Genomic DNA, 13,756 nt, shown 5'->3' with positions numbered 1-13,756 from the left:
ATATGTATATATATATATATATATATATTAATCATAGATAGCATTTGCATTAATATTGTCTAGCATGAGCCAAATATAATAGTATATTTTTATTATAAATAATATTATTATAACATCATCAATTATTATGTTTTTAAAACAACATAGCATTTTATAGAAATTCTTAAATAATATTAATTTATAACAATAATATTTTTGTTTCTAATACTTAAGTTAAGTAAGCTCTAAAACAAAATAATAAGCAACAATACATTATTTGTATGTCAATATATCTTTGGCAAAAAAATTACCTATTATTTTTTTTATATATAGACATATCCAATAAACACTTGCTTGCAAGTATGTGGTCATTGTTTTAAGGGACCACTAAGTCGCCACTCAAATTTTATTGTGTTGACACCTCCCCCTCCCCTTTGTACTATAGGGACACTCAATGTGGCATGTATCTTTGCATATATGTAATGAAAGTCTTATTTACAATAAAGGAATGTAAATTAGATAAATTTATAATAAAATATTATCTAAATATAATTAATAATTTTTTAAAAGTAAATAAAATAATTACATAAAATATATTATAAGTTTTATTTATTTTAATAAAAAATTAAAAAATCATCATAAGCCATTGCACAAAAAGTTCTTAGTATGAATTCACCCTAAAACTTTTTAATGTAAATAAAACATTTATTGTGTGTATGGTGGGTATGTGGCATGGGAGGTGTCTACACAATAGAAGAGAGGTGTTCACCTAGTGGTCCCCTTGTTTTATATGCAGATTAGACTTCTTTAAAATAATTTATATGAATGTGTAATTAATGAATGGTTATTGCATTATTAATTACATAGCAAAGAAAATAATAAATAAGAGCTATTGATTTTCATGATACTGTTGTAAAAACAAAATCAATAGATAAATAATGATTGTAGAAAGTTTTTGCAAATTAAATTTATAGTTGTGCTACTCATATTTTTAAGTGTTATTTTTAATGTAAAATTAATATGAAGTTAATACAATTATAATACAATATTAATATATAGTGCATAAATTGATAAAAACTATTAATTAAAGAATTCATTACATATTTTAAAAAGAAGATTAAAAGTTTAAAATACATTATATTAAATTAAATTTTTGTATTGAATAAGCAATGATTGACATTATTGAATATTTTGTTTTTTTATGATTTAATTTATATTATTTAAATTTTTTTAAAATAATTTATATTTTATTATATTATATTAAAACATGTTATTAATCTACAAATATTAATAGATAATATTTTAGCTAAAACTTAATTTGCATATTAAAATATTTATTAATAATATTATATATATATATATATATATATATATATTAAAAAATAGTAAATCTTATTCATAACGTATCATCTTGTAATTTAAAAAAATTTAATTTAGGTGTGACAGAAAAGTTTAAATCTACCACCTTTTCTAGAGTAGCTAATACATCCCAATTCAGCCTTAAATTCATATGCTGGCTAATTAGATTAATTTTTATAAAAATTGTATCAAGGCATTGCTAATAAAACCAGTTTTAATTTCTTTTTGATTTAAGAATATATAAATACACATCTATACTCAATTTTCTATTCTTTAAAAGTTACTTTTTATATTTAAAGATAAATATAAAATAACAATAAAAGTATCCTATTAATATACAAAATAAGAAAGTAAAAATGTAAAAATATGTTTTATTTGAATTAATACAATATAGAATAAAAAAAAGAAATAATTGAAACAATTAGTCTCATTTCTATTATATAAAAAGAGATAAAAACAAAACCCATAGAATGGACATATAATAACAAGTTATAAGTAGAAATGTACTTTTTTCTTATATTGTATAAATATTGTTGTCTCTTAGAATTTTTGTTGTGCCAATCTTTAGATGTGGTATTTCTTTGAAATTGAGAAGCAATGTTAAAACCCCTCTAAGAACAAAGATAAGCTAGTCCTATACATATATATATATATATATATATGCACAAGATTCTATTAAGAATAAAATATAAAAATGATAAAAAAATAAATTATACTTCAAGATTAAAACTTCATTAAATTTTATTCATAACTTTAGTATTACAAAAATCATATATCTATTCAAGATTTTTTTAACCACATTTTTTTATTCTATTTGACATTTATGAGTTGTTGTTATAAAATTATTATGTTTTAAGAATCATGTAAATATTAAAGTAATATAATTATTTTTCAACATTAATAAAAAAAATTATAATTCTCTTAAGATAATATAATCTGATATCTATATATAGATATATATATATATATATATATTTTTATAAATTTTTTTATAATAGTAGCAAGCCAATGTTTTAAATCATGAAAAAGGCAGTAGAAAAAAATGATTAAAGTCAATAAACTGAAAAGACATGTTCTTCGAATAAATCATTGTATGTGTATATCTATAAAATCATTGTATTATTTAATTTACAAAAATAAAAATTCAAAAATAAAAACTTTTCAAATACAGTAATTTATTTAAATATATTGCAATGAATCAAGAAATATTTAAAATTAATCATTTACTTTATTTTATTTTTTGAATCAACTAACAAAGTAAAACAATCCGAAAAATTCAAAAATATAATATTTTTTTTTAAAATATATATACCATCAAAATTAATAAAAATATGTTTTATTGGTTAAATTTTTTCATAGTTTATTATTTTTATTTGTAATAATAAAAATAATTAATTTAAATAAAAGATTTCTACTTGTATTTTTTATTTTTTTAGTTTCAAATAATCAAAAAAACTTAAAGGTTGTAACATCTTACATTATCTATTCAATAATTAAAAAATAAAAAATAAAAACCTTTCATTGTCATTATCATAATGATGGGCATAACATCATTATAAATTTCACTACAACATTATATTGCAAGTTTAATTCTAACTCCCATGTAAATATAAACAAAGATTCTTCTTTACATGATCAAAGGTTAACATTCTTGACCACCATTGAATGGTGAAAAATTCCAAAGCTCAATCTCAATTGATGGTAGAAGACTTGTTAGTTCTACTAATAGATTTTAATCAATGGAATTATTAAAAATATTACTTTAATTTATTTAAATAAAAAATATTATGATTAAAGAGTATTTTTTGATATTTATGTATTTTTTAGAATGTAGATGGATTATATGATACAAAAATCTTTTAGAAAAAAAATTATAATAATAGAATATCTTCACAATTCTTCGATGCAATTATTTTAGTTGGTTTAATATTTTTTGTTATTATTAAGTATTAATATTTATTTATTATTATCAATTTCTATATGAGCATTATATTTATATGTATTAATTATAAAAAAATACCATAGTATAATCAAAATTATAAAAAAAATAATTCTACTCATAGAAAATATGAGGACTAAAAACTACTTTAGTCCTTATATGATGGGAAGTACACAAGCCTCATGTGGCTTGGAGCACCTTGGATATAGGTATGAGAATAAGACTAAGGCCTTAAGGCCTCTCTTAGATATTCTTATACAATACTTGTAAGTTGTGGTGAGGTTCAAATTCTTGATTTTTTAAATAAGTTTGTTTTAAAATAAACATTATTCACTTAACTTTTTTGTTATTTACATTTTTTAAACTATCTTTAAACTATCATAACTTATTCATACTAACTTGGATTTACATATTTTTTATATTATTGAAAGAATAAAAAATTATATATATTATTATTTTAATTTTTAATTTTATGGATAAAAATCTAACACATGGATTGTAACTAAATTTATAATGTGGAATTACTTCATTGAACTTATTTCACTTGTTTTTTGTTGTTATTATTTTATTATTGTGTATTGCTTGTTCCACTTCACACCACCAATTACAAGCAATTTTTAATTAAGACCATCTTATAATTTGAGGTGAGGGATGAATTTTACCCTCATATGACTCAATTGTAATTTTTCACCTTAAGATCAAAATGGGTCATTACGTCCTTGCATTTTGAAATGACAATTTTATTGACATTTATTTGTCTGAGTCTAGAAGTGAAGAAATGCTTGAATGAACAGCAATTGACTTGATTTTGATTTTGGAGGAAAAGTGATCTATTTCCTAACAAAACTTTTTGGGTAATAAGTGTGTATTTGTCTTTATTTATTTGTATGTATATATATATATATATACTTTTGTGAGCATGCCCATCCACTTAGGTCGTTTCTATCAGTCGATTCCACCAAGACTGTGAGCTGTAAGGATTTTATTTTCCAAGATTCTTGCTCACCTCTAAGTTGAATAGCTAAAGGCGTTTCCATGTCGAATGTTGATGCACTGTCGGTGAGTTAATCCTCCTAATCACAGACAGTTGGGTTTTCTGAGATAACTTTGTTTCGTTTAAGACTAGATGATTTTGCTTTGTTTTTAAAGAGGCTGGCGACGAGAAGATATTTTTCATATTGTGTTAGGTGATGAGGTGACATGGTGATCCTTGAGGTGCAATCACAGCTAGTTCACGTCACCAGTTTCGTGCTCTGGGGAATGCCCTTCTGCTGCTACTTCCAATGGTGGTATAATTCCTTCTTTTGGAATTATAGTTTGAATAGACGGTTGTGAATGAGGTTTAGACAACTCATGATATATGAAGCGGCAATTTAACTGATAGCAAAGGATCTCTTCCCCGTTATAATACTGATGGTGGTTGTCCTCTTTGGATGAGCCTCTGACTCGTATCGCCCTTATTTCTCTCAATTAACTCTTATTCGAACCCGTGATGTGAATGTGAGCTTCCTTTCTCATTTTAGTGATTTGTTGCTACTTTCGAACGATCAATGTATCGAAGTATTCAGATCTCTGTATCTTTGTGCAAATCTTAGTGACTGCTCATTCACAAACCTTTTTGACTTGGACCATAATTAGGGCGGTTGCAACTGCAGCAAAGGATTTTGGCGATAGACGGAGTCAAGCCTGAAACAGGGGCGACCGCAACCTTTCCAACTCTTTGTTCATTGGATTGCTAAACAGTAGATTTTTTCTGATCTGGATTTGGCATTTTATGTCCTACCCTAGGCCACTCTTTTCATGGTTGACCAGCACAACTACAATAGTCTGCCTCAATTCTGAGATGATAGTCTTGAAAGCTTAACTTCTAACTCATGTGTCAAACTCAATTTGAGATGAACTTTGAGTGTGCTTGACAACACCCACTTGCTCATTTCGTGTCGATATATGTCAATAGCGATCCGATTTATATTGTGAGGTGTCCACGTTGATCTTGAAGCAATGACCCAAGAAACGACAATCCCATGTAAGAGGAAGGAACTCGACGCCCAGTTGAAGTATTCCATATGTGATACAACTCTTGTTCTGAACTCACATAGTATGAGTCTTTTTGCCCCTGCACAGTCGGCGCAACAAGCTTCCACCAATTTCAGCATCGAAACTGGGAGAAGAAAAACCCCTTCAACTGAATGCATGCATGTATTCATGCAACGAAAGAACTCGTCGTAGAGGTGGATCAAAGTTATATCTACTTATAGATCACTGGAAATGGAAGGACATCGACACAGCTATTAATGAGGCAAGATGTGACTAACCCATGTAACTTGCTCCAAAAAACATCATTATCCAAGTGAAGTTGCACACGAATAATCCAAACTAGTGGTCAACTCGTCCGCCTGATTCACTCAGTGCAGTGAAAGTCTAACGCCATAAATCCATTGCACCGTCTGGTGGGATGTAACACTCTTCAAGCCACGAGTGAGTTCTGAGTGGCAGCGATTTCTTTGACAAGACATCGGTAAAAGAACACCGGCTCACACTGTTCCAGGTCCTGGACTTGTGCGATATTAACTGATCCAGTATGAAGACGCTACGCATTGAATGATCCTCTCATCCACTTTGTCACTTTTGCCTTCGCCATGAAGTTCAGCTCTTATCCTGTGTGACAACCTGCTGTGATTCCTCCATCCATTTCATCGGAGCTTCAAAGCTCATTCTGTACAGTCACTTTTTCTATTTATGTTGTTTACACTCGGTGTGATGAAAGTTTGGATCTTTGGGCTTCCAGATTAAGGCTGGAAGCGTGGGAAACCAACGGTGGATGCTTGCTCAAGTGGGTCAATACGCACACACAAACTGAAGGCTGTGTTTGTTGGTTTTTGTTGATGTTTGTGCAAGGAACGGTGCCTGTTCAGTGTGTGAATACCAAAGCTTCGTTGTTTAGTTCGATGGGGATTGTGTGCAATGTTGAGATGTGTTGTAGTGACAACATGCTCGTGTGTTTGTGTGTGGAAGAAAACTGAACAAGAGCTTGCAGACTCAGAAGGATGTAATGAAAATAAAACTGTAGCAAAAAAACCTAGTCCCAAATGAAATAAACAAATAGAATATTTAAAATTACATTCTAAGATTATTATTATCATGTATCGTTGACAATAAATTTTAAAGAGTTGTACAATGTGGTTATTCAAAGATCAAGAAATAAAGAAAAAATAACTAATTAAGTCAATTTTTGCTACAATCAAAAACATAATAAATAAAATATGACCAATGCAAATGATACAATAAAAAAAAATCCATTTTCTTTATATTTTAAATATATATATATATATATATATATTGATATGTATATTTTATGTATAGAAGTTTATGCATATAGTTTATAGTTTATGTATAAAATCCAATTAATTAATATTATTAATATAAAGAAGCAATTATAATATTATTCATGTGTTATCATCATATCTTAGAATTGATAGATTTTTTAATGCTTTTATTGTATACTGAATAGGAATCTATTAATAATGACATTCCAATGATTGTATTCAAATTCAAAAGTAAAATAAATATTATATATATAATTATTTTAATTTATTAATTTATTAATTTATTAAAATTAAATAAATATAATTAAAACAGCTATTCAACTTCTATAAAATCATAAGATTTTTCATGCTGAAGTATATAGTAAAATATTACTATTATCATGTAAAAAAATAGATTTCTATCACATCCAATAATTTTTTTTAAAATATGTATGTAAGTTTTTTTTTTTTTTTTTTTTGAAGGATTGTTTAAAAAATGTACGACTTTTGAATTAATTTTTGTATTTGTAACAATACCAAAATGTTAAAATTAACTAAATTAATATATTTATAGTCAAAAATAAAATAAACAAATAATTATAACAAAACTAAAAATCACAATTCAATCATTTTTAGACGAAATTTGCCAATACATGTATTAAAATCAAAAGCATTCTCAAAATTGACATCATTTAAAATATTGAAAACAATATGAAAATAAATAAATAAATAAAAACTATATCAAATGCTATGAAACTCAATACTCTCTGAAATCAACGTAAATAGATGAATACAAATACATGCAAATAATAACACCAAGCATTAATAATTATTCTCTCAAGTTTGTTTTTCAAACTTTCAACCTGTAGTACCACACCAACAAAGTTTCACTTTTATATGAAGAAATTCTGAATTTGTGTGCATTTGCTCCATAGTCAAATTTCCTTGTGAACAACTCATTCAAACAACTTTTGTATAAAAATGATTTATATAAAAATCCAAATTTTTCAAAATAAATAAGCAACAATAGCAACAATTCTTGATTTTGAAGACTTAAATGGGAGTTGTCACGATGAGAAAGTCTACATGTTGCAGCAAGTCTAATATCCTCTTTCAAGTTCTTGTTTATGTAAAACCATGCAAATGAATTATTACAATCAGTAGTTAATAATAAAAACTAAAAGATAAGATCTTATCTATGAGTTATTGTAACTTTTGACAGTGTAAATAAAAAATAGAAGAGTTAAATATTGTTTTGCATTTATATAACACATATTGGTTTTCTTTTCAATCTTAATTGTATGTGTTGTCTATAGTTGTGACAATTTTCAACGTGGTATGAGAGCTCCAAAGATGAGCCCTTTTTTATGAATATTTATATTTCACAATTCTTTTTAAATTAAATTGCATCAAATTTTACCTTTCACATATCAAATTAGACAAAATCTTCTTTAGATCCTTTCTAGCACTGACTCAAATAATTAATAATGTCAAAGAAAATTATTCTACTAAAAGATGTAAAATTGATAGGTTCTAAAAATTTCCATCTATAGAAATATATGCTTATTCATGCTACAAAATGAGAAAAAATTTGGTACTTGCTTGAAGACAATAATACTAGTTCTTATAAAGACTAAATGCATGAGGATCCTAACCTTGACAACAAAAGAGAAAGGTTACTCTACATCATGATCATGACTATTAAACCAATATTTTTACAAAATTTGATAACATTTGAAGATTCCGAGCTCTTTTGGAATACTCTCAAAACTACGTTTGAAATTACATCTGAAAACAAGAAATTCAAATTAAAAAATTGATTATTTCAAATTATAATGATTCAAGAAAATATATTTGAACAATATTTTACCAAATTTTATGGCATTAATACATAATTGGTAGCTATTTGGATTACAATAACTAGCAATGAACTTGTTCAAATTATCATAAAAGTTATTTTTGACAACTATGACTATTTCTTGCAATACTACATTGCATGAGATAAATTTCTTATCCTTGTTCAATTCTAAGCAAATCTTATGCTCAAAAAGAGTAGACAACAAATTAGTTCTCCAAAAATTATTTTTAATTTAAAAGATTTGTATTTTTGTGCTAATAGATATAAAAACCAACTACAAAGACTATTTGCTGAGGTACCACAAACCAATCTTCAATCCAGATTTACTACAATACAAGGACCCAGCTTGTGTAAATATTATAGAATCTCTAATCATTGAATTTACATTTGTCCTAAAAAAATCTTTGTTCTTAATTTAAAAGCCAATAGAAGAATGGAATTGCAACAAAAAAAATGAGGCACACTCATGTTATTGAAAGCAAACCACAACCCTAAGAATACAAAGAAGATCTAACAAATTAAAATATCAAAACAAATCTAGTAGAAGATGGAATAACTTTCAAAGCTACTATTAAAACACTTGATGTTAAAAATGAAGATTCTAACTGGTATTTAGATACTAGAGCAAGTAAGCACATTTCAAGACAGAAAATTTATTTTAATGGCTTAGAGCATGACATTAAAGGAAAATTGGAATAGCAAAAAGCCAAACTTACTCCATTGCTAGGAGTAGGGTTATAACATTTTATTTTGCAAATAGTTCAATTAAAAAAGATATCACATATTTTACATGTTCTAGGAATTTGTAAAAAAATACTTTTTGTGGGCTTGCTCAATGATTTAAGGTATGTTGCATATTTTGATGCTACTTGTTTTATTTTTCTTAATCAAAATTCTAACAAGATAATAAAAAAATGTATCAAAAACTCAAAAAATAGCCTATATCAATTGATTATAAAAAAATACAATGATAGATATCAATAATGTGATCTCATCTACTACTTAACTTACAAAAATACTATATTATTGTATAGTCCATCTTAATAATTTGAGCTTATATATATTATCTTTGAAACTTGTAATAAGAATTCTATATATATCTGTAGTAAATAAGATCTGTAAATCATGCCAACTTAGTAAGCTAACTAATCAATTGTATCCCAAGAAAAGTCTCCACCAAGCAATGTAAATCTTCCAATTATTATTCACTAATCTATATGAGTTAATGCCAAAAAAAATTCTTGGTAGGCCCAAGTTCTTTATAATAATTGTTAATAACTATAGCAAAATGGTATAGTTGAAATTCTTTTGTAAAAAATCTAAGCCAACCAAACACTTCAAACAATTTGTAATACTAATAGAAAATCAAACTAAAGAAAAAATTAACATCATAAGATTAGATTGAGGCAGCAAGATTCTCTCCAAAACTATGACACAATTTTGTAACTCATGTAGCATTCAATATGAACTAACAAGTACAAAGTGTCCTTCATAAAATGGTGTGGCCGAGTGTATGAATAGAACTCTTTTCAAAAAAATATATTCTATTATCATTCAAGTTACAACTCCAAAATTCCTTTAGAGTAAAACTATGAATACCATTGCCCATATTATAAATAAATCTCCCACCACCACAAATACAAACTCATAAACACCTTATTAGCAGTTCACAAATAAGCTTCTTTCTCTCAACCACATTCACATTTTTGGCTTGTAGGTAAATATTTTAGAAAAAAATTGTATTGTTGATAAGTTGGCAATAAGATCATACAAAAGGTTGTTGGTCAAATTTGATTAGCAAAATAAAAGATACATGTGTTGGGTTCTTAGTTTGCATAAATTGATTATTTTGAGGGATATTAAAATAGATGAAACTGTATTTTTGAATTAACACATGGAGTTGATTAAAAATTTAATATAAAAAATAAATATCTCTCCCTCTTTAGTACCAATCTTATTTTAGAACAAAATTATATCAATAGTCCCTACTCTATCAAACACAACTAATGATCCTAAAGATAGAAAATTCTTAATAGTATATATTTTTAAACTTGCAAAAGGTCCTATTATTTAGGCTTCAAAGAAACAAACAAATGTTGCTACATCCTCTACTAATACAGAAACAAAGGTTATTACAAAAAGAATCAAAGAAGCAATATAAAGAATCAAAGAAGCAATATGGTTAAAAACTTTGATGCTAAGAATTGAAGCTAAAAAAATTGAATTAATATCAATCTATTGTGACAATCAAAGCATCATTAAGTCTGTCCAAAATTCTATTTGCCATGCCACATCAAAGCATGTAGAGATATGGTACTATTATATTTAAAAGAATATTCTTATTTAAATTATTGAACTATTTTACATATCAATATTAGATCAATTTAAAAATATTATGACCAAACCTCTTGGTTAAACTAAATTTCTAAAATTTTGAAAAAAACTTAAAATTTGTAATATTGCTACTATGTATGAAGACTAAGGTTTGAAGGCCAAATTGAATTTTTTCTTTTTTGTTAATGAAAAGAAAGATACATAGCATGTTGATTCATTTGAAGTACTATATTATAATTTGAATATAAAAAATCCACACAAATATTTATTCAAAAGAAAAAGAAAAAAAAATACACAAAATTTTACTTCTTACTTTATATGTTATGCTAGCACATCTTTGATTACTTCTAAAAATAGTTATTTTATATCTAAGATGATCTATGTGCAAAATCTCAAATGTCTACTATTCTAATCTCAAAAGCAACAAACCTTGACTATGCCATATTCACTTGACTTAATTCTCACAATAAAGATGGTGAATAAGGATTGTTTTACTTTGGCCAAACAATTTGACTCATAATTTCATTTGGCATTGAAAACATCAAAATTGACAAAAACTTGGTGCAAAAATGAAAGATCATATTCAAAGGTTTATATTGTTGAGGAATAGAACTCATAAAAAACTCTCTTACGAATAAGGCAAGATAGTCACATAATTACCAAGGAAAAATAAAGAATGAATAGAAAATTAGGAGACATGACTCCCATTGTAAAATCTCACAAAATGACTCTTCAATTTCTTTGTCTTCTACACAAAAAATACCAAAACTACTTCTCTTTGAAAGCCACAAATATACTACTAAGATTTGCTACATAATCTCATGACAACTCCAATTCTCAAAGCTCATATGCCAAGTAACTTCACTTGCCATAGTCCAAATGAATCACTAGCCAAACTAAGCAAAAAGAATAATATAACATGATTGCTCTAGAATACATCACCTTAACAAATTATTGAGGTGAGGGAGGGTGTTCGTGAAAAACCATGCAAACAGATTTACTACAACTAATAGACAATAATAATAGACAAACTAGAATATTAGTCACAGTAACTTTTGACTGTGTAAGTGAAAGTTAGAAGAGTTAAATACTGTTCTGCATTCATGAAATACATGTCAGTTTTCTTTTCAATCTTGATTGTATGTGTTGCCTACAGTTGTGACAGTTTTCACTAGTTCCTTCCGTGATCGAAGAGAGCGACGCATCTTGACCTCGCAGAACTTGCAATCCCACGTCCATCTATATATAGATAAACATATGATAAACATAGATATAGATAAACATATGTGTGTGTGTGTGAGTGTTTGTCTGTTTATTTAGCGACGTTGACTTGGAATCACTAGGTCAGATCAGGCCGTTGTGTGTGTGTGTGTGTGTTTGTGGTAGGATTCGGCTTCCCTCACATGCGCTCCATGATCTCAAGCCTCGCAGAGAACCAAGTCGAATGTAAAAAAAACAAAAAAAAAAAAAAAAAAAAAAAAAAAAAAGAGCGTCTCCACATGCAATGCAATGGTGGTGTCCTTTTTTCTCTCTCTCCGGATGGGAAGCTTATCACAGTCAGGGTTGCTGGTGTCAGTGCGCTTGAATGGTGAGAGGAAAGCGAGATCCACCCTCAATCGTCCGGAATGACCCGTGGGATTGTTGTAATGGCGTGACGGAGTCCACCCACCAACAAAGCCTTCCTCTCCCCTGCTGCAATCAATCCATCTGCAATCAATCCACTGCTGCGCAGCACGCAACATTCCATTGTCGTCGCCACCGTGGCTGCATCCCCCGGCATTGAAACCTCTCCCCCAATTTGTCGTACCCCGGCCTCTCCTGTTGCTAAAAATGAATGAATCCAGTTTCGTGCACAACGTTCGGGTACTGAGGAAGCTTAGATGGCGCCATGGTTCTGCTTCACGTTTGCCATTTGCCAGCCTCTCAGACACATTGAAAGCTGCCCGCGGGGAAGAGTAAACACAAGTGCATGGCATGGCTGAACACCGTCGTCAGTGATGAATGGGCAACTTCCACCGCGTAATTACTTCGACCAGAAGGGAATCATCAGCGGATTGAATCCTCTCGCTACGCAACCATTCACCGTGGAGCGTTATTTCCCTCTACCGTCTCCCTGCTGATCATTAAACCCTCGCTTGATGAAGCGCTCAGTTCCCCGATCGACTCAACGAGAATCGACGAACACAAACCACTGCACCCTCATAAACACCGCGACTGATCACGCCAGGAGCATGAAAAATTTCCGTAACAAGAATGAAACTTTTGCTCACAGCATTTTGTCGACGCATTCAAGGAGAAAAACAAAACAAAAACAAAAACATATCAGGCCTCCGATCCAGCAACAGCGAAACTCACAACTTGGAAAAGAATCCCCAGGCATTGCAGATGTAAGAGTCCTCGGAGCTACAGTGCCTACGAGAAAGGAAACAGCGAGTCTTTGATCAGTGGGTGATTCGGCGGACCTCAATGTCGATGCGACGATCGATTCCCACAGGCTTCGATCGCACAGTGGAGCTGAAGCAATACTGCACTGATGTGCATGGAATGCTACCGACAAAAGTCAACGGGTGCTGTCTGTGACGAGTTGTCGGTGGAGTGTTGGGTTTTGGGTGTGTTGGTGTGGTTGTAATGTAAGGACTAATTAAGTGGGTGAATGTGATAATAGTGGCAATAAAAGTATGGTAGTCTACAAGCAGAGTTGATTTGCGGTTGTTGGCAATGGGATTAGTGATCAGAGAGCATTCATTGTTAATTTTACTAAGTCTGCATTCACATACATTGACACATCATGATGTATGTATAAGTGTTGAAGAAATTGATGTCACACGTAAAATGTTTGATAATATGAAGATTTTCTTTTTTTAGATTCAAGTAAGGTTTGAGCTTCTTTAGCTTTTGGGATTCAATAAATTTGAATTTTAGTGAATGGATTGATAAAATTCAATCCTATGATTTATGGTATGCAAAGATATCTCACAAATT

The 13,756-nt window shown here is 28.9% G+C and overlaps 1 long non-coding RNA gene across 1 annotated transcript; it reads right to left on the bottom strand.

Annotated features, from left to right (window-relative positions):
• Window positions 1–5,000: 5,000 nt before the first annotated feature.
• On the bottom strand, window positions 5,001–6,111 carry LOC149987809 (uncharacterized). The gene is made up of 2 exons (XR_016506257.1): window positions 5,593–6,111; window positions 5,001–5,393 (listed from the first exon to the last, which is right to left on the bottom strand). It is a non-coding gene; the product is annotated as an uncharacterized LOC149987809 (long non-coding RNA).
• Between the last annotated feature and the right edge of the window lie 7,645 nt (window positions 6,112–13,756).

The sequence above is a fragment of the Physcomitrium patens genome, chromosome 14, assembly GCF_059467195.1.
Source record: "Physcomitrium patens ecotype Gransden chromosome 14, ASM5946719v1, whole genome shotgun sequence".
Taxonomy (NCBI): domain Eukaryota; kingdom Viridiplantae; phylum Streptophyta; class Bryopsida; order Funariales; family Funariaceae; genus Physcomitrium; species Physcomitrium patens.
The sequence above is the reverse complement of the archived record's forward strand: the minus strand, read 5'-3'. Positions and strand labels throughout refer to the sequence as shown.